Source organism: Bos javanicus, chromosome 9, assembly GCF_032452875.1.
Source record: "Bos javanicus breed banteng chromosome 9, ARS-OSU_banteng_1.0, whole genome shotgun sequence".
NCBI lineage: Eukaryota > Metazoa > Chordata > Mammalia > Artiodactyla > Bovidae > Bos > Bos javanicus.
In genome coordinates this window covers 3,566,249-3,591,887 of record NC_083876.1, presented here as the reverse complement: position 1 = coordinate 3,591,887, position 25,639 = coordinate 3,566,249, and positions in this window count along the sequence as shown.

The following is a 25,639-nucleotide window of genomic DNA, read 5'->3' as shown; positions in this document are numbered from 1 at the left end:
TAACTTGATGTAATAATAGAGCAAAAGGAAAAGGAACACTTGATCATGTACAATGATTGCTACCCCCAAAAAAAGTGGCCCAAACAGAAAAGGGATAAAAAGATATTCTTACATGTTATAAAAAATTATTTTTTCCCTTCCACACATGGTTTTGTATAAAAGAGGTCATTTCTAGTAAATGCAGATTGGGGCTTGAGGATTTGTGGTCAATAGAAGAAAAGCAACAGTTCTGGTTCCTGGAGAAGGAATACCTCCTGGAAGTGAGGAAGAATTGATACATTTGTCTTTTGCATTCATCATATAAAGGAGAATACCCTTGTGCAGCTCTTCAAATCACTGCAAAATCCTTAAGTTTAACAGGTTGCTGGGTCTACCATCTCTAACTAAAAAACTTTGACCAGAATTAATCATTATTTTCCTTAATAAAGGAGTACATCAAGGCTGTATACTGTCACCCTGCTTATTTAACTTATATGCAGAGTACATCATGAGAAACGCTGGGCTGGAAGAAGCACAAGCTGGAATCAAGATTGCTGGGAGAAATATCAATAACCTCAGATATGCAGATGACACCACCCTTACGGCAGAAAGTGAAGAGGAACTAAAAAGTCTCTTGATGAAGGTGAAAGAGGAGAGTGAAAAAATTGGCTTAAAACTCAACATTCAGAAAACAAAGATCATGGCATCTGGTCCCATCATTTCAAGGGAAATAGATGAAGGAAACAGTGGAAACAGTGTCAGACTTTATTTTTGGGGGCTCCAGAATCACTGCAGATGGTGACTGCAGCCATGAAATTAAAAGACCGTTACTCCTTGGAAGGAAAGTTATGACAAACCTAGATAGCATATTCAAAAGCAGAGATGTTACTTTGCCAACAAAGGTCCATCTAGTCAAGGCTATGGTTTTTCCAGTGGTCATGTATGGATGTGAGAGTAAGACTGTGAGGAAAACTGAGCACCAAAGAATTGATGCTTTTGAACTGTGGTGTTGGAGAAGACTCTTGAGAGTCCCTTGGAGATCCAACCAGTCCATTCTAAAGGAGATCAGCCCTGGGTGTTCTTTGGAAGGAATGATGCTAAAGCTGAAACTCCAGTACTTTGGTCACCTCATGCGAAGAGTTGACTCATTGGAAAGGACTCTGATGCTGGGAAGGATTGGGGGCAAGAGGAGAAGGGGATGACCGAGGATGAGATGGCTGGATGGCATCACTGACTCCATGGATGTGAGTCTGAGTGAACTCTGGGAGTTGGTGATGGACAGGGAGGCCTGGCGTCCTGTGATTCATGGGGTCGCAAAGAGTCGGACACGACTGAGCGACTGAACTGAACTGACTGAACTGAAATGAGCATTACAGACAGAAAGAGATGGGCCCAGATTAGGCATCCTCATTTGAAATACTTGAGGGAACATCGCCTGTCGACCATGCATTTGAAGCTCTCTGCAAAATTAAGCAAAACTACCTTTGGTTCCTTAGGGAAGACTCTGGTAGAATGTGTGTGCTTTAAGCATCAGTCTCTCCCTTCCATATTCTCCAAAACAAAATGATTAAAAATAATTACTTGAAACTTTAAACACATTTCCCATAGAAATGATGTTATTAAAAGTAATAACAAAATGCAAGACATGTACCTATTGATTTAACTGGGTTTATGACTAGTGGTTAACCACTTGCTTGTTTGGAGTCAAGGAGTCCTGAGGCAGAAGGAGAGGAGGAGTTGGAAAAAGATTTTGTCAGCACAGTGATCCAGGGCTGGCCAGTGGTAGCAACTTAAATGTATACAGCTCATCTTTGACATTCAGAAGGAAGGATTATAGGGAGATATGTGACTTACTCACCTTGGGCATATATTTTAAGAATTTGTCTAAAACGTAAAATAAAAAACATCATTTAAGGCAGTTTTTATTTTCCTTTTTTTTTTTTTTTAATTAAAATGTACATTGGACTGACAAATTAATGTCAATGTGCTAGACACTGATTCTCATAGTGAAACTTATTGGGATTGGGGTAACCTTCCACCTAAATGCATAAACTTCTTTCTCATCTCCTGGGAACAAAACACTGTAAAATTCAGCCTCTTGCATTGCCCCAGGGTGGCCAATGGCAACGGTTAGGCCAGAAAACACTCCCCTCCTGGGCATTCTCCAACCTCAATTGGCAGCAGCCAACAACTCCAGCAGGGCCTTTGCCCAGGCCTCCAGGCAGCAGCACATTGACCAAGACACAGTGGACAGTGAAGGTTTACACACTCAAGCGGACCAGCTGTGAAACAACTAGGGCACCACGCATGTCCTCTGGATACAAGAAGCAGCTGAAAGGCTTGTCCTTGATAGTCAGGGCCTGACAAAATGTGGTTCAGTAGAGAAGGGAATGGCAAGCCACTTCAGTATTGCTGCTTTGAAAACCCCATGAACAATATGAAAAGACAAAAATATATGACACTGAAAGATGAACCTCCCAGGTTGGTAGTTGTCCAATAAACTACTGGGGAAGATCAGAGAAATAGCTCCAGAAATAATGAAGAGGCTGAACCAAAGCAGAAAGGATACCCTGCTGTTGATGTCTCTGGTGGTGAAAGTAAACTCTGAAGCTATAAAGAACAATATTGCATAGGAACCTGAAATATTAGATCCATGAATCAAGTCAAATTTGATGTAGTCAAACAGGGGTTGGCAAAAGTGAACATTGACATTTTAAAAATCAGTGAACTAAAATGGATGGGAATGGGTGAATTGAATTTAGATAACCATTGTGTCTACTACCTTGGGGAAGAATCCCTTAGATAAAATGGAGTAGCCTTCATAATCAACAAAGGACTCTAAAATGCAGTACTTAGCTGCAATCTCAAAAATGACAGAATTATATCAGTTCATTCCTAGGCAAACCATTCAACATCAAAATAATCCAAGTTTATGCACCAATTATTGATGCCAAAGAAGATGAGAGTGAATGATTCTATGAAGACCTACAAGACCTTCTAGAACTAAAACCATAAAATGTGTCTTTTTCATCAAAGGGGACTGTAATGCAAAAGTAGGAACTCAAGAGATACCTGGAGTAAAAGGCAAATTTAGCCTTGGAGTACAAAATGAAGCAGGAAAAAACTAACAGAGTTTTTCCAAGAGAACACACTGGTAATAGAAAACAGCCTCTTCCAACAACACAAGACAACTCTATACATGGACATGACCAGATGGTCAACACTGAAATCAGGTGGATTATGTTCTTTGCAACCAAAGATGGAGAAGCTCTATACAGTCAGCAAAAACAAGATCAAGAGCTGACTATGGCTCAGATCATGAACTCCTTATTGCCAAATACAGACTTAAATTGAACAAAGTAGGGAAAGCCACTAGAACATTCAGGTATGACCTAAATCAAATCCCTTATGATTATACAGTGGAAATGAGAAATAAATTTAAGGGACTAGATCTGATAGAAAGAGTGCTTGATGAACTATGGATGGAGGTTTGTGACATTGTACAGGAGACAGGGATCAATATCATCCTCATGGAAAAAAAAAGCAAAAAAGCAATGCCTGTCTGGGGAGCCCTTACAAATAGCTGTGAAAAGAAGAAAAGTGAAAAGCAAAGGAGAAAAGGAAAGATATAAGCATATGAATGCAGAGTTCCAAAGAATAGCAAGAAGAGATAAGAAAGCCTTCCTCAGCAATCAATGTCAAGAAGTAGAGGAAAACAACAGAATGGGAAAGACTAGAGATCTCTTCAAGAAAATTAGAGATACCAATGGAACATTTCATACAAAGATGGACTCAATAAAGGACAGAGATGGTATGGACCTAACAGAAGCAGAAGATATTAAGAAGAGGGTGGCAAGAATACACAAGAGAACTGTACAAAAAAGAAATTCGTGACCCAGATAATCACGATGGTGTAATCACTCACTTAGAGCCATCCTGGAATGTGAAGTCAAGTGGGCCTTAGAAAGCATCACTATGAACAAAGCTAGTGCAGGTGATGGACTTCCAGTTGAGCTATTTCAAATCCTGAAAGATGATGCTGTGAAAGTGCTGCACTCAATATGCCAGCAAATTTGGAAAAGTCAGCAGTGGCCACAGGGCTGGAAAAGGTCAGTTTTCATTCCAATCCCAAAGAAAAGCAATGCCAAAGAATATTCAAATTACCACACAGTTGCACTCATATCACATGCTAGTAAAGTAATGCTCAAAATTTTCCAAGCCAAGCTTCATCAGTGAACTGTGAAATTCCAGATGTTCAAGCTGGTTTTAGAAAAGACAGAAGAATCAGAGATCAAATTGCCAACATCCGCTGGATCATCAAAAAAGCAAGAGAGTTCCAGAAAAACATCTATTTCTGCTTTATTGACTATGTCAAAGCCTTTGACTGTGTGGATCACAATAAACTGTGGAAAATTCTGAAAGAGATGGGAATACTAGACCACCTGACCTGCCTCTTGAGAAACCTGTATGGAGTTCAGGAAGCAAGTTATAACTGGACATGGAACAACAGACTGGTTCCAAATAGGAAAAGGGGTGTGTCAAGGTTGTATATTGTCACCCTGCTTATTTAACTTATATGCAGGGTACATCATGAGAAACGCTGGACTGGAAGAAGCAAAAGCTGAAATCAAGATTGCTAGGAGAAATATCAATAACCTCATATATGCAGATGACACCACTCTTATGGCAGAAAATGAAGAGGAACTAAAGAGCCTCTTGATGAAAGTGGAAGAGGAGAGTGAAAAAGTTGGCTTAAAGCTCAACATTCAGAAAACGAAGATCATGGCATCTGGTCCCATCACTTCATGGGAAATAGATGGGGAAAGAGTGGAAACAGTGTCAGACTTTATTTTGGGGGCTCCAAAATCACTTCAGATGGTGATTGCAGGCATGAAATTAAAAGACGCTTACTCCTTGGAAGGAAAATTATTATCAACCTAGATAGCATATTCAAAAGCAGAGACATCACTTTGCCAACAAAGGTCCGTCTAGTTGAGGCTAAGGAGAAGGCAATGGCACCCCACTCCAGTGCTCTTCCCTGGAAATTCCCATGGACGGAGGAGCCTGGAAGACTGCAATCCATGGGGTCGCTAGAAGTTGGACACGACTGAATGACTTCACTTTCACTTTTCACTTTCATGCATTGGAGAAGGAAATGGCAACCCACTCCAATGTTTTGCCTGGAGAATCCCAGGGACAGGGAACCTGGTGGGTTGCCATTTATGGCATTGCACAGTGTTGGACATGACTGAAGCGAATTAGCAGCAGCAGCAGCAGCAATCAAGGCTGTGCTTTTTCCAGTGGTCATATGTGGATGTGAGAGTTGGACTGTGAAGAAAACTGAGCACCAAAGAATTGATTATTTTGAACTGTGGTATTGGAAAAGCTTCTTGAGAGTCCCTTGGACTGCAAGGAGATCCAACCAGTCCATCCTAAAGGAGATCAGTCCTGGGTGTTCATTGGAAAGACTGATGCTAAAGCTGAAACTGCAATACTTTGGCCACTTCATGCAAAGATTTTACTCATTGGAAAAGACCCTGATGCTGGGAGGGATTTGGTGCAAGAGGAGAATGGGACAACAGAGGATGAGATGGCTGGATGGCATTACCAACTCTATGGACATGAGTTTGAGTAAACTCCAGGAGTTGGTGATGGACAGGGAGGCCTGGCTTTCGGCGATTCATGAGGTTGCAGGGTCGGACAGGACTAAGCAACTGAACTGAACTGAATAGTGTTTCTACTGGGCACTGTTACTTGAGATGACTGAATAAGAAACTCTTTAAACGTGTGTGTACCCACCTGAAAGTTTTGTTCTTAGGTTATGACTGTATAACAAAGTAAAGTACACAGTTTATGGCTGTATTAAAGGGACATGAATGTCCTCTGAGCCCACACAGTTGGGTAGGAGTATTTTGGTTTAACATACATGGAAATCAACCCCAACTTTCAATCTGTTTACAGTACAACATTTAAATCTCAGGTTTTTAATTCTTTCAGGTGCTATTTTGAAATTTACATATTTCCTAAAATCTGTAGTTCATGTGTGAGTTGTTGGTTTGTCTCTGCAGCATTTATCATGGCAAAGGCAGCAGCAACATCTCTGACATGAAGAATGAGGGAGAGGACCAGATATGAATTATGGTTGAACATGAGGATTTGTAATTTAGCAGTTTATTAGTAAGGCCCTTATACAATACCTATTTCTACTGTGACCCAGTAGAGCTAAAGGAGTGTAAATTATTGGATGGAAATCCACATTGGTGTTATTTATGAAGACAATCTGGTGATTACAGGTTTGCTGCACTGCATTTCCATTGTAAACTAATGTTTCCTCTATGTGTAATGACACAGCCAGGAAATCTCATGAAATGCTGCTTGGTAAACAACAATGAGAGGCCTAATATTTTTTATACTACTAAAGATTTGTTACCTTCAGTACTAAAGCAGTACTACATTAATATTAGTGAAATAATATCCTTATGAGTCCTTGTTTCTACAATTGTGAGGGCCCCATATATATATTTTAAGATTGTTATAATTATATTGGATTTTAAAATAGCCTTCCTGGAGACAAGTGATAAAACAATTTTTAAGGTACCGAGACTTATATCACATGTCAAGTGAGGATTTTTTAGGGAGCAAAAATTAAATTCAGTCTGCTATGCAGCAGGATGGTATTTTATGATAATATAAAACACTTGCAAACAGATCATTGTCACTTTAAAAATTAGAGAGTTTTCTACCTCTACCAAGTCAGTGGCATCGCTGACTCAATGGACATGAGTTTGAGTTAGCTCTGGAAGTTGGTGATGGACAGGGAAGTCTGGCATCCTGCAGTCCATGGGGTCGCAGAGTTGGACACGACTGAGCAACTGAACTGAACTGAACTACCTCTGAACATCACCTTTATAAATGATCCATCAACGGCTGCTGCAAACATCCTCTCTCCCTACTTATCTAATTAGCCCCTTCTCAGTTGCTTTTGATTCTGGCATCTAGCAATCTTATAAAAACTTGAGATGCTGCAACTGTTAGAGGCTAACATGTCTGCAGAACCAACCAAAACATCACATGTCCTTGTAATGCAGCCCTTTGGTCATTCTTTTACAAGGACCAGAAGAATAATTCTCCATCTTTCTGTGTGGCCTAGGAATTAAAAAAAAAAAAATCTAGAAAAAAAAAAAAAAACAAAAAACATAAAACAGTAAAAGATTGATTCATGAAGAAGGAGAAGAACCCTAAGTGGAGAAGTAAAGGTACTTCATGTTCCCAGAAACCTGTATCAAACTAAATATGACCATATTCTATATGTATTTATAATTATAAAACATGAAAGAAGAGGAATAATACATATATTTTGGAATGAAACTGTCAGTAAGATAAGACAAAATACTGCCTGGGAAACTCATCCAAGTCTACCTGAGTTACTGTGGAAATGGATCACATAAAAGTGGAAGTGTGGCTTCTTCTTAAGAAAAATAATGTGAGTGAGAAACTATGAGTTACCCTCAGAAAGTGAGAGGAAACAACCAGGTCAGAAGCAGCAACATTAGCCTTATTTAGAGAGCTGGAGTTGACGCAGGTATGACTTAGTCTGTCACATGGCAATACCTTCCTGTAGGAACAATTACTTCCCCATCCATCAGACTGCTCCTTAAACTTAAACCAAGGTCCTGAAGTGTGTTTTTGTTTCTTTGTGGAAATGTATATGGATTCATGATTTTTTGTACAGGTGAGAAGACAGGAAACTCTCCAACTTACTTGGCTACAATGAAGATGGATATCACAAAATGGCCTGAACCAGCAAGATTTTTTTTCCTCATTTGCAAAAGGCATGTTAAGGAGGGTTAGCAAGACATGTATTTTTGAACCCATATAAGAAAATACTCAATAAGGCTCCCAAACTCATGCTACCAGGCCACAATCACCCTGATACCAAAACCAGATAAAGATATTACAAAAAAAGGAAAGTTACAGGCCAATGTCACTGATGAACATAAGTGCAAAAATCCTAAGCAAAATATTAGCAAACAGAATTCAATAGCACATTGAAAGGATCATGCATCAGGATCAACTGGGATTTATCCCAGGGGTGCAAGGATTCTTCAATTTATGCAAATCAATAAAATGTAATACCTCATATTAAAAAATTGAATACTAAAAGCTATATGGTCATCTTAGTAGATACAGGCATAGCTTTTGATAACATTCAACACCCATTTATGATAAAAGCTCTCTAGAAAGTGGACATAGAGAAAACTTATTTCAATGTAATAAAGGCAATAAACATCGTTCTCAATAATGAAAAACTGAAAGAATTTCCTCTAAGATCAGGAATAAAATAAGGATGTCCACTCTAGCTACTCTTTTTTTTTCTTTTTCTTTTTTAATATAAATTTATTTATTTTAATTGGAGGTTAATTACTTTACAATATTGTATTGGTTTTGCCATACATCAACATGAATCTGCCACAGGTATACATGTGTTCCCCATCCTGAATCCCCCTCCCTCCTCCCTCCCTGTACCATCCCTCTGGGTCGTTTCAGTGCACCAGCCCCAAGCATCCTGTATCCTGCATCGAACTTGGACTGGCGATTCATTTCATATATGATAGCTACTCTTATTCAACATCATTTTGGAAGTCCTAGCAATGGTAATGAGAGAAGAAAATGAAATAAAGGAATCTAAATTGGAAAATAAGTAAAACTGTCACTATTTACAGATGCCATGATAAATAGAAAATCCTAACATACCCCCAGAAAAATACTAGAGCTAATTACTTAATTTAGTAAAGTTACAGGATACAATATTAATACATACTTTTGCATTCCTATACACTAACAAGGAAAGATCACAAAGAGAAATTAATAAAGCAATCCCATTTACCATTGCAACAAAAAGAATAAAATTCCTAGGAATAAACCTACCTAAGGAAACAAAAGACTCAGAAAACTATAAGATACTGATCGAAGACAATGCAAACAGACAGACAGATATACCATGTCCTTGAATTGGAAGCATCAATATGGTGAAAATGATTGTATCACCTAAAGCAATCTACAGATTCAGTGCAGTCCCTTTCAAATTATCCATTTTTTCCCCACAGAATCAGAACCAAATATTTTACAATTTGTATGGAAACACCAAAGACCCCAAATACCATAATCCTGAGACAGAAAAACAGAGCTGAAGGAATCAGATTCTGAATCTTCAGATTATACCACAAAGCTATAGTTATCACTACAATTGATTACTACAATAATCACTACAATATTGTACTGGAACAAAAAGAAATATAGATCAATGGTACAGGATAGAAAACCCAGAGGTAAACACATACACTTATGTATGGGGGTTCATAGATTGTAATCTGTTGAAAAGGAGGCAAGACTACACAATAGAGAAAAGGTAGCCTCTTCAATAAGTAGTTCTGGGAAAACTGGACAGCTACATGTAAAAGAATGAAATTAGAAGATTCCCAAGCACCACACACAAACATAAACTCAAAATGCATTAAAGACCTAAATGTAAGGCCAGACACTATTAAACGCTTAGAGGAAAACATAGGCAGAACATTCTTTGATATAAATAATTTAGAGCAAGATGTTTTTTGACTCACCTCCTAGAGTAGTGAAAATACAACTAAACAAATGAGACCTAATTTTAAAAAGTTTTTTGTGAAGCAAAGGAAGCCATAAACAATATGAAAGGCAACCTTCAGAATGGGGGAAAATATTTGCAATCCAAGCAACTGACAAGGGATTAATATCATGAGTATACAAACTACTCATGGAGTTCAATATAAATGTAAATAAATAAACAATCCAATTAAAAAAATAGCAGAAGACCTAAATAGACATTTTTCCAAAGAAGGTAAACAGATGACCCATAAACTACATGGAAAGATGCTCAACATTACCAATTATTAGAGAAACATAAATCAAAACTACAAAGAGGTATCACCTCACACTGGTGAGAATAGCTATCATCAGAAAATCTACAAATCAAAAATGGTGGAGAGAATGTGGAGAAAGGGGAACCTTCTTGCCTGTGGATGTGTAAATTGCTATAGTCGCTATGGAGAATAGTATGGAGGTTCTATAAAAGAGTAAAAGTAAAACTACCACACTACCCAGCAATCCCTAGAAATATATTCTGAGAAAACCATATACCCTTAGAAAACCATAATTCAAAGAGACACATATACTCCAGTATTCATTGCAGCACTATTTACAATAGCCTGGATATGAAAGCAATCTAGATGTCCATTAAATGAGCAGTGGACAAAAAAGATGTAGTACCTATATATATATATATATATATATATATATATATATATATATACATAATAAAGTATTACTCAGCCATAAGAAATCAAAATTGGATAATTTGTAGAGATGTGGATGGACCTAGGGTCTGTCATATAAAGTGAAGTCAGAAAGAGAAAAATAAATATAGTATATGAATGCATATATTTGAATAAAAAAAAAGCAAAGAATGATCTCATTTGTCAGGAATAGAGACTCAGACATAGGAAATGGATACATGGACACAGGGGCAGAAGGGGAAGTTGAGATGAATTGAGAGACTCATAACATATAATATATATATTATATATATATATAATATATATATATATAAAGTGTTAGTCACTCAGTCTTGCTTGACTCTTTGTTACCCCATAGACTGTAGCCAGGCAGGCTTCTCTGTCCATGGTATTTTCCAGACAAGAATACTGGAGTGGGTTGTCATTATCTTCTCCAGTGGATCTTCCTGATCCAGGGATCAAACCCAGACCTCCCAAATTGTAGGCAAACTTTTCACCATCAGCGCTACCAGGGAAGCCCATATGTACACAACTATGTGTAAAATAGATAGCAATAACCTTCTATATAGCACATGAAGCTCAATTTGGTGCTCACTGATGACCTAGAGGAATAGGATGGGGGTGGGATGGGAGTGAGGTCCATGAAGGAGGGTATAAATATAAATATATATTTATGTGTCTGTGTGTATGTGTGCGAAGTCACTTCAGTCGTCTCTGACACTTTGAGACCTTATGGACTATAGCCCACAAGGCTCCTCTGTCCATGGGATTCTCCAGGCAAGAATACTGGAGTGGATTTCCATGACCTTCCCCAGGGAATCTTCCAGACCCAGGGGTTGAACATGTGTCTCTCATGTCTCCTGCATTGGCAAGTAGGTTCTTTACCACTAGTGTTACCTGGGAAGCCATATAAATATGAATATGGTTTTATATTAGACGTGGGTTTATACAGACACACATACATGCATATAGCTGATTCACTTTGTCGTACAGCAGAAACTAACATAAAGGCATTGAAAAACAATTATATTCCAACTGAAAAGAAAAAGAAAGAAAATTCTCAGTAGACAAAGTATCTTACTTGTTTAGTCAAGATTAATTAGGTGTTGAGAGTCTAGAACTATGTTCCAGGCACTTGACCAAGTCCCTGGGGATTTGATAAAAAGCAACAAAAATAAATAAACAACAGTTTACAGCTGATACAAATTTTTCATTCTCATGGGAGTAAACATGTCTTCAGGAGTTCTTTCACAAATAGAATTATTTGTATTTGAAAAAGAGTCTTTGAAGATTCTTTTACAGTATAAGATATACTGCATATATATATATATATATATATATATATACAAGTTTTGTAAAAGAAATAGAAATGAGGGAAACAGGTTTTTGCAGAAGTCTGTCTGCTTTATTATTCTTAGAACTCCTTCAATACAGAATAATGTACAGAAGTCATGCAAAGTTTGTATGTGTGCAGATTTGTTGTCATGAAGACCAAAGACAAAACCAACCTTTGGGTCTGGATGACACACACACACAATCTGAGACAACCTTCAGACAGAAGAGTGAAAAAACCAGGAGGGGAAAAGACCCAACTGTGGAGACAACAACACAACCACAGAACCTCTCCCTGATGAACTTCATAGCCAGGTTTGGTGGACTCTCCTTCAGCCATTCTACCTGGAGCCTTCCCACCTTGTTTTTTGTGCAGTAATCCCTCAAACAGATTAAAACACTGAGAACAAAGCCTTTTATTCCTTTTTGGATGAGACTTAGGAACTTCTGAGCTAAATCCCTACAACTTTTCAATTTGTGAAAATATTATTCCCAAATATTTAGTGCTATACATGTTCCAGCCTGCTTTACTTGTACAAATAATAAAAAAGTTTTAAATAAGTTCCCATCGACTAAATAGCACATGAGAGAATTAATCTTCTGATGTAGATTAAAATGTTTTTTAAAGCAATGCAAAGTGTTAGGTTTTATACATAAGTTCATAGCTCTTCAAAATCGTTAAACATTATTTTTCTCACTTCATAAAGAATTTTCTTTTATTTTAATAATTATTTTATTATTTATTTAATTGTTGCCGTCATGAGACTTGAATGTGTCTTTATGATATATACAAATCTTCAAATCAGTTCTCAGAAATTTGATTCTAAAAGCCTAGTACTGTGTCCATTAACAGGTTTTCTACATAATTCTTGACATGGCAAATTTAAGTAACACACTTTAAAGTATACTGAAATCCTGATCATTTTACTTACAGTCATATGTAGGAATATTGCAGTGCCCTTTCCACCAGTTATACAATAGTTGACTTTCTTTTTTTTTTTTCCACACCACTGAAGTTGATGATCATGTTTATCCTGAAGGCATTATGAAATTGCTATTATTGAGACTGAATTTTCTTACGAAAAATTTTGAAAATGAAAGGCCACAAATAAAGAAATCTGCTAGTGGTTTTATTTGTTAGCATATAAAGTTTCTAAAATATTTCTGAATGAACTAATTTGTTAGCAAAGCCTTAAACAGCCTTTTTTAACATTCCTTCTTGTGTGTGTGCTTAGTTAGTCATGTTCGACTGTTTGTGACCCCATGGGCTGTAGCCTTCCAGGTTCCTCCAGAATCCATAGGGATTCTCCCAACAAGAATACTTGAGTGGATTGTCATGCCCTCTTCCAAGAGATCTTCCCAACGCAGGAATCAAACCCAGTTCTATTGCATTGCAGGCAGATTCCCCATCATCTGAACCACCAGAGAAACCCAACATCCCTTCATATGAAAGTCTAAAATCAGAAAACTTCACTAAACATAGGTCTATATCTTATTAACTTTAAAACAAAAGCTATGAATACCTTTATATAGTGTAGGTAAGCCAAATAATTGTACCTTTAATGAAGGAAGTGTTGACTTGTAGAAAGAGGTAGAAATTAATCTCAAATTCAATCCTATTCCTTTGAAAAGTGCAAAGTAGTTAAATTAGACCAGTCTACTATAAAAAATGTTTATAATATTCACACAAAAATGATAAAATGTGTAGAATAAAAACATTCTATTTTACTAGTCCTGTAATAATAAATCATATTTATTTGTTTTATGTTTATTATCTATCTGTAGTTCTATAAATTATTTTAAAACATTTCTTCCAATATTTTTTTGAGTACTATGTCTTTCTTAAGTATAGGAAGTATACTATACTTAAGTACAGTACTTAAGACCCTTTGGTCTTAAGTATAAATGATCTATTCTCTTCTTGAGAAATGGAAAAGTTTAGATTTTATAGTCCCAAGCTTGGAAAGGGCATTAGAGGACGTCTGATCTAAAGTTCCTTTGATATTATAATCCTTTTTCACAATCTTTGTAGGAATTTTGCCCAGTCTTGTTATGGATTCAAATCATAAGAGTAACTTCACTGATGAATTAGTAACTAAAAACTCCCTGAAAGAACCTACTTCACCTTTTAACATTGCTGAATTAAATACATATATGTATATAATTTTAATTTTTATCTGTTTTTACTCACATAGTGCCAAAATCTGGTTCTTTTTAGAGCTTTTTCATTGAGTCCTGAAAATTGTCCTTTGGAAAATATAGAAAATGTCTCATTCATCTTCCCTTTGAAATGAAATCAAAGGTTTGAAGACAGCAATAATATGCTACCTCTTCTCTCCAGCTTCTCATTTCAAGATAGTTTCCCTTTAGTTCTTGCAATACTTTATTATATTAGTTATCTCCAACTTCTAAGGGAAAGGGTAGATTTTGGAGTAAAAGAAGAAGACTACACTGGGATTTTTAGATCAAATGACTTGAAATTTCATAAAAAAAAAAAAAAAAACAGGAACTACCTTCTACAGATAAAAGTGTCAGCTTCAGTGGTATGATTAGATATCTGAGAAAAGAAGGAAGACCTTAGGTAACAGATGTGGCAAATGCAACACAGAGGCCATTACAGTTGACTAATGATTGTTACCAGAAGTGAGTCCTCAGAGACGACTTGTTTGTACTGGACATCTTTGATGTTGTGAAAAGATATCCCCTGAAAGTCACAGTATCTAAAACAAAGGAGAGAATGAAAGAGGTTTTCTAGAGATGCATATAAGAAAGTGCTTGAAACAATTTTCTTATGATCGTGAGCTTTACCACAATATATATTTTAAGACAAGATGATTTAGACTGGTTCCTCTGTTCTCCTTTGCACTAACTACAACAATAAAGTCTAGAACTATCAAAAGAGACAACCAAAAGAGAACTCTGGGAGGCTATGTATTGGTCAGTCAGACTTCTCTGAAGAAAAAGAGAATTGATGTAATTGAATCTGCTTCTGAATTCCTGACATTCAGGTATGATCTAAATCAAATCCATTATGATTATACACTGAAGGTGACAAATAGAGTCAAGGGATTAGATCTGGTAGACAGAGTGCCTGAAGAAAATGGACAGAGGTTTGTAACATTGTCAAGGAGGCAGTGACCAAAACTATCCAAAAGAAAAAGAAATGCAAGAAGGTAAAGTGGTTCTCTTAGGATTCTTAACAAATAGTTGAGAACTGACGAGAAGAGAAAAGCAAGGGGGAAAGGGAAAGGTAAACCCAACTGAATGCAGAGTTCCAGAAAAGAGCAAGGAGAGAGAAGAAAGACTTCTTAAATGTACAGTGCGAAGAAATAGAGATAAACAATGCAATAGGAAAGACTACAGATCACTTCAAGAAAATTGGAGATATCCAGGGAACATTTCATGCAAAGAAAAGAAACAGAAGAAATTAAGAAAAGGTGGCAAAAATACACAGAAAAACTATACAAGAAAGGTCTTAATGACTCAGATAACCATGACAGTGTGATCACTCACGTGGAGACGGACATCTTGGAGTGTGAAGTCGAGTGGGCCTTCGGAAGTATTACTATGAACAAAGCTAATGAAGGTGATGGGATTGCAGCTGAGATATTTAAAATCCTAAAAGATGATGCTGTGAAAGTGTGGCACTCAATATGTCAGCAAATTAGAAAAACTCAGCAGTGGCCATAGAACTGGAAAATGTGTTTTCTTTCCAATCCTAAAGAAAGGCAATTCCAAAGAATGTTTCAACTATCACACTCATTTCACATGCTAATACAATTATGCTCAAAATCCTTCAAGCTAGGCTTCATCAATATTTGAACTGAGAAGTTCCAGTTATACAAACTGCACTTCACAGAGGCAGAGGAACCAGAGATCAGTTGCCGATATTTGTCAGATCATTGAGAAATCAAGGAAATTCCAGAAAAATATCTTCTGCTTCATTGAATATGCTATTCCCTTTGATTATGTGGATAACAACAAATTGTGGAAAATATTAAATAGATGTGACTATCAGACTACATTATCTGTATCCTGAGAAAACTGCACTCAGGTCACGAAGAACAGTTAGAAATGGACATAGATCAAATGACTGATTCCAAATTGGAAAAGGAGTATGACAAGATTGTATATTTTCACTCAGGTTATTTAACTTCTATGTAGAGTACCTCATCTGAAATGCCAGGCTGGATGAATCACAAGCTAGAATCAAGACTGGGAGAAATAGCAACAACCTCAGATATGTAGGTGATACCACTCTAATGGCAGACAGTGAGAGGAACTAAAGGACCTCTTGATTAGAGTGAAATTAAAAAAAAAAAAAGGAAAGAAAAACACTAATAACATGGCATTTGGTCACATCACTTCATGGCAAAAAGAAAGGGTAAAGTGGAAACAGTGATATTATTTCCTTGTGCTCCAAAAGCACTGTGGATGCTGACTTCAGCTATGAAATTAAGACACTTGTTCCTTAGAAGAAAAGCTATGAGAAAACTAGATAGTGTATTAAAAAGCAAAGGCATCTCTTTGCCAATAAAGGTCTGTATAGTCAAAGTTATTGTACTGATGTGACAGCTGGTCCATAAAGAAGGCTGAGTGCTGAAGAACTGATGCTTTTAAACTGTAGTGCCTGAGACAACTCTTGAAAGTCCCTTGGACTACAAGGAGATGAAATCAGTCATTACTAAAGGAAATCAACCCTGGATGTTCATTGGAAAGACTGTTACTGAAGCTCCAAGACTTTGGCCACCTGATGAGAACAGCTAACTCATTGGAAAAGTCCTCGATGATAGGAAAACTTGAATTCAAAAGGAGAAGCGGGCAGCAAAGGATGAGATGGTTAGATAGCATCATCGACTCAAGGGACATGAATTTGAGCAAACTCTGGGAGATAGTGAAGGACAGAGGAGCCTGGTGTACTACAGTCCATAGTGTTGCTAAGATTTAGACATGACTTAGAGAATGAATAGCAACAATAAAAATAGAAAGAAGATTAAAATAAAACATAACAACATATACAGAGTACCGCTAAAGTAGTACTGAGAAGGAAATGTATAGTACTAAAATGCTTATACTAGGAATGAGAAGAGGTTTGAAATAAATACTTTAGGAAACAAAAAACTAGTAATAGTAAAACAAGATATATCTATAAGAAAGAAAGAAGGAAGGAAATAGTAAAGATCAGAGCAGAAATCATTGAAAATGAAAATGGAAAACAGAGAAAATGAGTAAAAAAAAAATAGTTATTTGAAAAGTCAACAAAATAGATAAATGTTGAAAGATTTAAAACAGTTATATTTTTATATAACACTATACATCCTTAGCAGCAATTGGTTTACATAATAATTTGACGTGCGTTAAACAAATTTAAATCTAGACCTGTATGTGATTCAGAATATGGACACACATACCTTCTTTGGTTCTTTGTAAAAACATTGAATGAGTCATCTCTATAGCAAAAGCACCCAAAACATTGTATGTGGTTTCAGTTACATCTTATTTACAGCAGAAATTAAAAGCATATGGCAAAATTTGTAGAATATTGCAGCTTTTTCTAGAAAATCTTAGTATAATTTATGATCCAAAATTTGTACTCTTCAATTGCCAAGTAATGTGGAAGTCTCTGAGACCCCATGAACTGCAGCATACCAGGCTTCCCTGTCCTTCAGTGCCTCCTTAAGTTTGCTCAAACTCATTTCCACTGAGTCAGTGATTCCATCCAACCATCTTAGCCCATGTTTACCCCTTCTCTTCTTGTCCTCAATCTTTCCCAGAATCATGATAAGTTTTTTGCATAAGGTGGCCAAAGTATTTGAGCTTCAGCTTCAGCATGAATCCTTCCAGTGAATATTCAGGGTTAATATCCTTTAGGAATGATCCAAAATATAAAACTACAAAAAATAAATAAATAAAAGGCCTAAATGCTAAAATGTTCAAAAAATTAAAGATATATATATATTTTTTGGAAATGTTTTATGGGAAATAGATGGGGAAACAGTGGAAACAGTGTCAGACTTTATTTTTCTGGGCTCCAAAATCACTGCAGATGGTGACTGCAGCCATTAAATTAAAAGACACTTACTCCTTGGAAAGAAAGTTATGACCAACCTAGATAGCATATTCAAAAGCAGAGACATTACTTTGCCAACAAAGGTTCGTCTAGTCAAGGCTATGGTTTTTCCAGTGGTCATATATGGATATGAGAGTTGGACCGTGAAGAAGGCTGAGCGCTGAAGAATTGATGCTTTTGAACTGTGGTGTTGGAGAAGACTCTTGAGAGTCCCATGGACTGCAAGGAGATCCAACCAGTCCATTCTGAAGGAGATCAGCCCTGGGATTTCTTTGGAAGGAATGATGCTAAAGCTGAAAGTCCAGTACTTTGGCCACCTCATGCGAAGAGTTGACTCATTGGAAAAGACTCTGATGCTGGAAGGGATTGCGGGCAGGAGGAGAAGAGGACGACAGAGGATGAGATGGCTGGATGGCATCACTGACTCGATGGACGTGAGTCTGAGTGAACTCCAGGAGTTGGTGATGGACAGGGAGGCCTGGCGTGCTGCGATTCATGGGGTCGCAAAGAGTCGGACACGACTGAGCGAATGATCTGATCTGATCTGATCTGACTTTATTAGTTTATCCCATTTATTTTCAATACCAAATATACTTCAGTCTTTTAGAAAGTAAGTCTTACAATACTCATATTCTATTTGAATTTTGAAATATTCAAGTCTATTTGTCATGACAGTTATCATTATTATACACAAATCATTTTGAAACCTTAAATTGCTTCTGCTACCCCTTTCTTTAGCATTTAATTTACCAGGAAATTTAAATTTATTATATGGTTTTCATTTACCTGAGTCAAATAAATACCATATTTATAATCTCTCCAGTACTGCTTATATGAAATCTTCAGAAATATATCCCTAGTTATACACAAATAAAAAAAAAAGCTAGGTAAAATAAAAACTATAAGACAATTTGGTTCAAATATTCATATTTTGAAACATTCATTGTCAAGAAAAAATTGTGACTTTATTCTTCCAGATAAATAGAAATTAGAAGTAACTGTGAAACCAGGGTAATGTATTCACACATGAAGCAAAGAAGACTGGGATCTGAGATCTGAACAAAATGCCCTCTGGCCATAAAGCTTCACCTTTTATGAGCTGGAAAGGAAAAATGACTTTTCAACCTTTACAAATTGAAAACTCCAGCTGAAGTGCTGCATGGCCAAACGTCCTGGAGCTCCATTTTTCTCCTTCAGTTAACACAGTATGAGGAAATAGCTGACAGATTTTCAAAGCCAAACTTGCAATGTGATATTTGTGCTTTGTCTTGTCTATGAGTTGTATCATTTTCTGCTTCACTTTTTTTTTTTTTCTTTCCCTGTATGAGTTCTGTTGACTGATTTAAAATTTATGGAAGCTACAAGTACATGTGGAAATGTTAAACATCATGCAACACTGTTTGTTTTCTGTAAGGAATTATGCTATGGGATGCTTCTGGTATTCCTATATTTTTTTAGAATATTTTTCATTTAGCAGTACCAAGATTTATTCCACATAACATTATGTTTGTAAAGATGCACTTAAGTATAGCATGAAAGTAAATATGAATTTCAACAGGCTGTTTTCAGGCAGGACTTCTCAGAACCTTTATTTTGTATTAATTTTTGTTTATCAGAGTATAGTTGTTTTACACTCTTGTGTTAGTTTCTGCTATACAGCAAAGTGAATCAGCCATACGTATACACATCTCCCCTCTTCTCGGATTCCCTTCCCATTTAGGTCACCACAGAGCACTGAGCAGAGTTCCCTGTGCTATACATTAGGTTCTTATTAGTTATGTAATTTATACAGAATACTGTGCATGCTGGTTCACTTCAGTTGTGTCTGACTCTGTGTAGCCCTATGGGCTGTAACCTGCCAGGCTCCTCTGTCCATGGATTCTCCAGGTGATAATACTGGAGTAGGTTGCTATTTCCTACTACAGGGATTCTTACCCAGCCAGGGATTGAACCTATGTCTCGTATGTTTTCTGCATTGGCAGGCGGGTCATTTGCCACTAGTGTAACCTGGGATATATATTTGTCAATCCGAGTCTCCCAATGAATTTCACCCCCCTTCTTCCATTGGTATTCATACGTTTGTTCTCTATGTCTGTGTCTCTATTTCTACTTTGCAAATAGTATCATCTTCAACTTTTTCTAGATTTCCACATATATGTCTTAATATATGATATTAGTTTTTCTCTTTCTGACTTACTTCACTCTTTATGACAATCTTTAGATCCATCCATGTTTCTCGAAATGGCACAATTTTATTCCATTTGGCTAAGTAATATTCCACTGTATATATGTACCACATCACATTTATCTGTTCCTTTGTTGATGGACATTTAGGTTGCTTCCATGTCCTGGCTTGGAGAAGGCAATGGCAACCCAGTCCAGTACTCTTGCCTGGAAAATCCCAGGGACAGGGGAGCCTGGTGGGCTGCTGTCTATGGGGTTGCACAGAATCGGACATGACTGAAGCGATTTAACAGTAGCAGCAGCAGCAACATGTCCTGGCTATTGTAAATAGTGTTTAAATTAACCATGGGGTGCGTGTATCATTTGACTATAATTTTCCCTGGGTATATGCCCAAAAGTTAGATTTCTGGGTGATAGGGTTGTTTTATTTTTAGTTTTATTAACCTCCATATTGTTCTTCATAGTAGCTATATCAATTTACATTCCCTCCATTGTAAGAGGATTCTCTTTTCTCCATATTCTTTCTAGCATTTATTGTTTATAGATTTTTTTAATGATAGTCATTCTGACCAGTGTGAAGTGATACTTCATTATAGTTTTGATGTGCAATTCCAATAATATAGTGATGCTGAGCATGGTTCCATGTGTTTGTTGATTATTTGTACATCCTTTTCAAAGAAATGTCTAGGTCTCCTACTTACTTTTCAATTGGATTGTTTATGTCTTGATATTGAGCTCCAGGAGCTGTTTATATACTTTTAATATTAATCCTTTTTTGGTTGCTTCATTTGCAAATATTTTCTATGATTCAGAGGGTTATTTTTCACTTTGTTTATGGCTTCCTTTGCTATGTAAAAGCTTTTAAAACTAGGCAGGAAACTTTTTAATTCTTTGTAAAAGAGAAAATGAAAACCTATTAGCTTTAATTGAAAATGATTCAGAAACCTCTTTATTATGGTCAGTGATTTCATCAACACAATTTAAAAATGAAGAGAAAGTCATTAAGAGGCATTTTTCCATGACCTTTGAGTAGGTAATTATTTCATCTACTTACATATCTATTTACTTTTCTAACTTTTGGAGTCAATGTAGAATATCCACTCCATTAATATTAAGATTCTAATAATAATAATAAGATATGTGTAAAACTGGCCTAAAAATGTAGATCATTATTTTTTTATAGTCCAAATATTCCTTCATGGTGTTTTGTTTTTTTTTTTCTAAATTTAGTAACAAAAATCATTATGTGAAAATATATAGCCACTTTCTATTAAATATTTTTGAACACTGCATCATTTAAGATATGCTTTATAAATAAAGATGGTCTCAGTATAGGAAGAGGGAGCTGGAGCTTGGTCTATGGTGTATCAAAATTCTCCTATATTTGCTATCATTAACTAATTCATGTTTTGATTGCAATGCTGATTAGGTAGGGGCATGCTCTGCTCCACTTAACACTCTTGACCAAGAGGCAGCTCTGATCAAAATCCCCAAACCACTTCTGACAGCAGGCTGAGTGAACAGCTTATTGAATGCTAGAAAATAATGAACAGCAAATGCTTCTGGAAAATTTGACTCTTGGGCAAACGGTACATAACCAAAGGTTTACATTTCGGAAGTCCCCTCCTATCCTGTGAAATCTCAGGATGTGTCCATACTTTGGTAGAAAAGTAGCTTTTCCCATAGTATAGGGTGGTACTGAGAAATGCTTCTTGAACATGGGTTGTATCTCTAAATGCATCTGGATGGGGCTATCTGAATAAAATTTGACTAATAGTGGTTGAGGAGAAAATACATGCATCACCTCTAGTCTTGGTTCTGTAGCATGTCCCACACTACTCTCCTTTTTCTCCAGCCAATAAATCCCTCAGTACATTCTTATTCTCCTCTCCTTAAAACCACAGTGCTCCCTGTTTGCCTGCCCTGCGTCACACAGCCTATCTTCTTTATGTGATCAGGTTATCATAACACAATGAGAGGTTTGGTGCTGCCTTTAACTTGATTAGATCTTGCTCATTCCTTGAAGATCAACAAAAATCTGACACATGTGATGTGTATATCAAGGTTCTGTGATGAAAAACAAATATTGTTTATTAACACATAAATATGGAATCTAGAAAAAATGATATAGATGAAGCTATGTTCAGGACAGGAATAGAGATGCAGCTATAGAGAACTTTGTCAACAAAGGTCCATCCAGTCAAGGCTATGGTTTTTCCAGTGGTCATGTATGGATGTGAGAGTTGGACTGTGAAGAAACCTGAGTGCCAAAGAATTGATGCTTTTGAACTGTGGTGTTGGAGAAGACTCTTGAGAGTCCCTTGGACTGCAAGGAGATGGACAGATTATAAAACTGATATGTATGTTTGTTTGTGTGTGTATATATGCATTTCAGTGTTAAAATCCTCATAAAATTTGTGGTTAATTATACCATGAATCATATTACTCTCCCAACCACACAATCCCTTGTCTTCACAATCTCTCCTCTAAGGTGAAGTGAAAATTATTTCATCAGGTGACATTTATATTTCTATAAGATTATGAGCATAAACTACCTAGAAACAAGAAGTCATTCTCAGAGCCTCTTTATCTTTTTCCTCTCTTTCACTCTTTCTCTCACCCACACCAACACCCACACACAATTTTATTCAGAGAAAATGCTCTAAATATAGTAGTAGATGATAACAGAATAAAAAATCATCTTACTGTTTTTGAGGCTGAATAGGGACAGGGGCTCTGGGTGTGGGTATGGCATAAGTCCTCTTGGAGGATGTCACCATTAGGCCCATCATAGAGCTGCCAGAACTTACACAGGACTAGGAAATAGATTCTTGAAGAGCACAAAAGAATCTTGTGCACCAGGACCCAGGAGAAAGGAACAGTGACCCCCAGGAGACATGCCTGTGGGGTGTCTGGGAGTCTTCAGTGAAGGCATGGGTCGGTGGTGGCCTGATGAAGGTTTGGGGGCATGTACTACAGTAGTACATGCTTGGGATCTTTTGAGGGAGGTCACCATTATCTTCATTAACTCCACCATACTTTGATGGTGGTTTAGCTGCTAAGTTCTGCCCGACTCCTGCGGCCACATGGACTGTAGCCTGCCAGTCTCGTCTGCCCATAGGGTTCTCCAGGCAAAAATACTGGAGTGGGTTGACATTTACTTCTCCAGAGAATTTTGCCAAGCCAGGAATTGAACTTGTGTCTCCTGCATTGCAGGCAGATTCTTTACCAACTGAACTACAAGGGAATCCCACCATAGTTTCATTCAGTTCAGTTCAGTCTCTCAGTCATGTCCCAATCTTTGTGACCCCATGAATTTCAGCATGCCAGGCCTACCTGTCCAACACCAATTCCTGGAGTTCACTCAGACTCCTGTCCATCGAGTCAGTGATGCCATCCAAGCATCTCATCCTCTGTCGTCCCCTTTTCCTCCTGCCCCCAATCCCTCCCAGCATCAGAGTCTTTTCCAATGAGTCAGCTCTTCGCATGAAGTGGCCAAACTACTGGAGCTTCAGCTTTAGCATTTCCAAAGAAATCCCAGGGCTGATCTCCTTCAGAATGCACTGGTTGGATCTCCTTGCAGACCAAGGGACTCTCAAGAGTATTCTCTAACACCAGAGTTCAAAAGCATCAATTCTTCAGCGCTCAGCTTTCTTCACAGTCCAACTCCCATATCCATACATGACCACTGGAAAAACCATAGCCTTGACTAGATGGAACTTTGTTGGCAAAGTAATGTCTCTGCTTTTCAATACGCTATCTAGGTTGTTCATAACTTTCCTTCCAAGGAGTAAGCGTCTTTTAATTTCATGGTCGCAATCACCATCTGCAGTGATTTTGGAGCCCTAAAAAATAAAGTCTGACACTGATTCCACTGTTTCCCCATCTATTTTCCATGAAGTGACGGGACCAGATGTCATGATCTTCATTTTCTGAATGTTGAGCTTTAAGCCAACTTTTTCACTCTCCACTTTCACTTTCATCAAGAGGCTTTTTAGTTCCTCTTCACTTTCTGCCAAAAGGGTGGTGTCATCTGTATATCTGAGGTTATTAATATTTCTCCCAGCAATCTTGATTCCAGCTTGTGCTTCTTCGAGTCCAGCATTTCTCATGATGTACTCTGCATATAAGTTAAATAAGCAGGGTAACACTATACAGCCTTGACATACTCCTTTTTCTATTTGGAACCAGTCTATTGTTCCATGTCCAGTTCTAACTGTTGCTTCCTGACGTGCATACAGATTTCTCAAGAGGCAAGTCAGGTGGTCTGGTATGTCCATCTCTTTCAGAATTTTCCACAATTTATTGTGATGCACACAGTCAAAGGCTTTGGCATAGTCAATAAAGTAGAAATTGATGTTTTTCTGGAACTCTCTTGCTTTTTCCATGGTCCAGCGGATGTTGGTAATTTGATATCTGGTTCCTCTGCCTTTTCTAAAACCAGCTTCAACATGAGGAAGTTCACGGTTAACATATTTCTGAAGCCTGGCTTGGAGAATTTTGAGCATTACTTTACTAGCGTGTGAGATGCGTGCAATTGTGCGGTAGTTTGGGCATTCTTTGGCATTGCCTTTTTTTGGGATTGGAATGAAAAATGTCCTTTTCCAGCCCTGTGGCCATTGCTGAGTTTTCCAAATTTGCTGGAATATTGAGTGTAGCACTTTCACAGCATCATCTTTCAGAATTTGAAATAGCTCAACTGGAATTCCATCACCTCCATTAGCTTTGTTTGTAGTGATACTTTCTAAGGCTCACTTGACTTCACATTCCAAGATGTCTGGCTCTAGGTCAGTGATCACACCATCATGATTATCTGGGTCGTGAAGATCTTTTCTGTACAGTTCTTCTGTATATTCTTGCCACATCTTCTTCTGCTTCTGTTAGGTCTATACAATTTCTGTCCTTTATCGAGCCCATCTTTGTATGAAATGTTCCCTTGGTATCTCTAATTTTCTTTTTTTTTTTTTAATTTTATTTTATTTTTAAACTTTACAGAATTGTATTAGTTTTGCCAAATATCAAAATGAATCCACCACAGGTATACATGTGTTCCCCATCCTGAACCCTCCTCCCTCCTCCCTCCCTATACCATCCCTCTGGGTTGTCCCAGTGCCCTAGCCCCAAGCATCCAGTATCGTGCATCAAACCTGGACTGGCAACTCGTTTCATACATGATATTTTACATGTTTCAATGCCATTCTCCCAAATCTAATTTTCTTGAAGAGAACTCTAGTCTTTGCCATTCTGTCGTTTTCCTCTATTTCGTTGCACTGATCGCTGAGAAAGTCTTTCTTATCTCTTCTTGCTATTCTTTGGAACTCTGCATTCACATGCTTATATCTTTCCTTTTCTCCTTTGCTTTTCACTTTTCCTCTTTTCACAGCTATTTGTAAGGCGTCCCCCAAGAGCCATTTTGCTTGTTTGCATTTCTTTTCCATGAGGATGGTCTTGATCCCTGTCTCCTGTACAGTGTCACGAACCTCAGTCCATAGTTCATCAGGCACTCTATCTCTCAGATCTAGGCCCTTAAATCTATTTCTCACTTCCACTGTATAATCATAAGGGATTTGACTTAATTCATACCTGAGTGGTCTAGTGGTTTTCCCTACTTTCTTCAATTTAAGTCTGAATTTGGCAATAAGGAGTTCATGATCTGAGCCACAGTCAGCTCCTGGTCTTATTTCTGTTGCCTGTATAGAGCTTCTCCATCTTTGGTTGCAAAGAATATAATCAATCTGATTTCAGG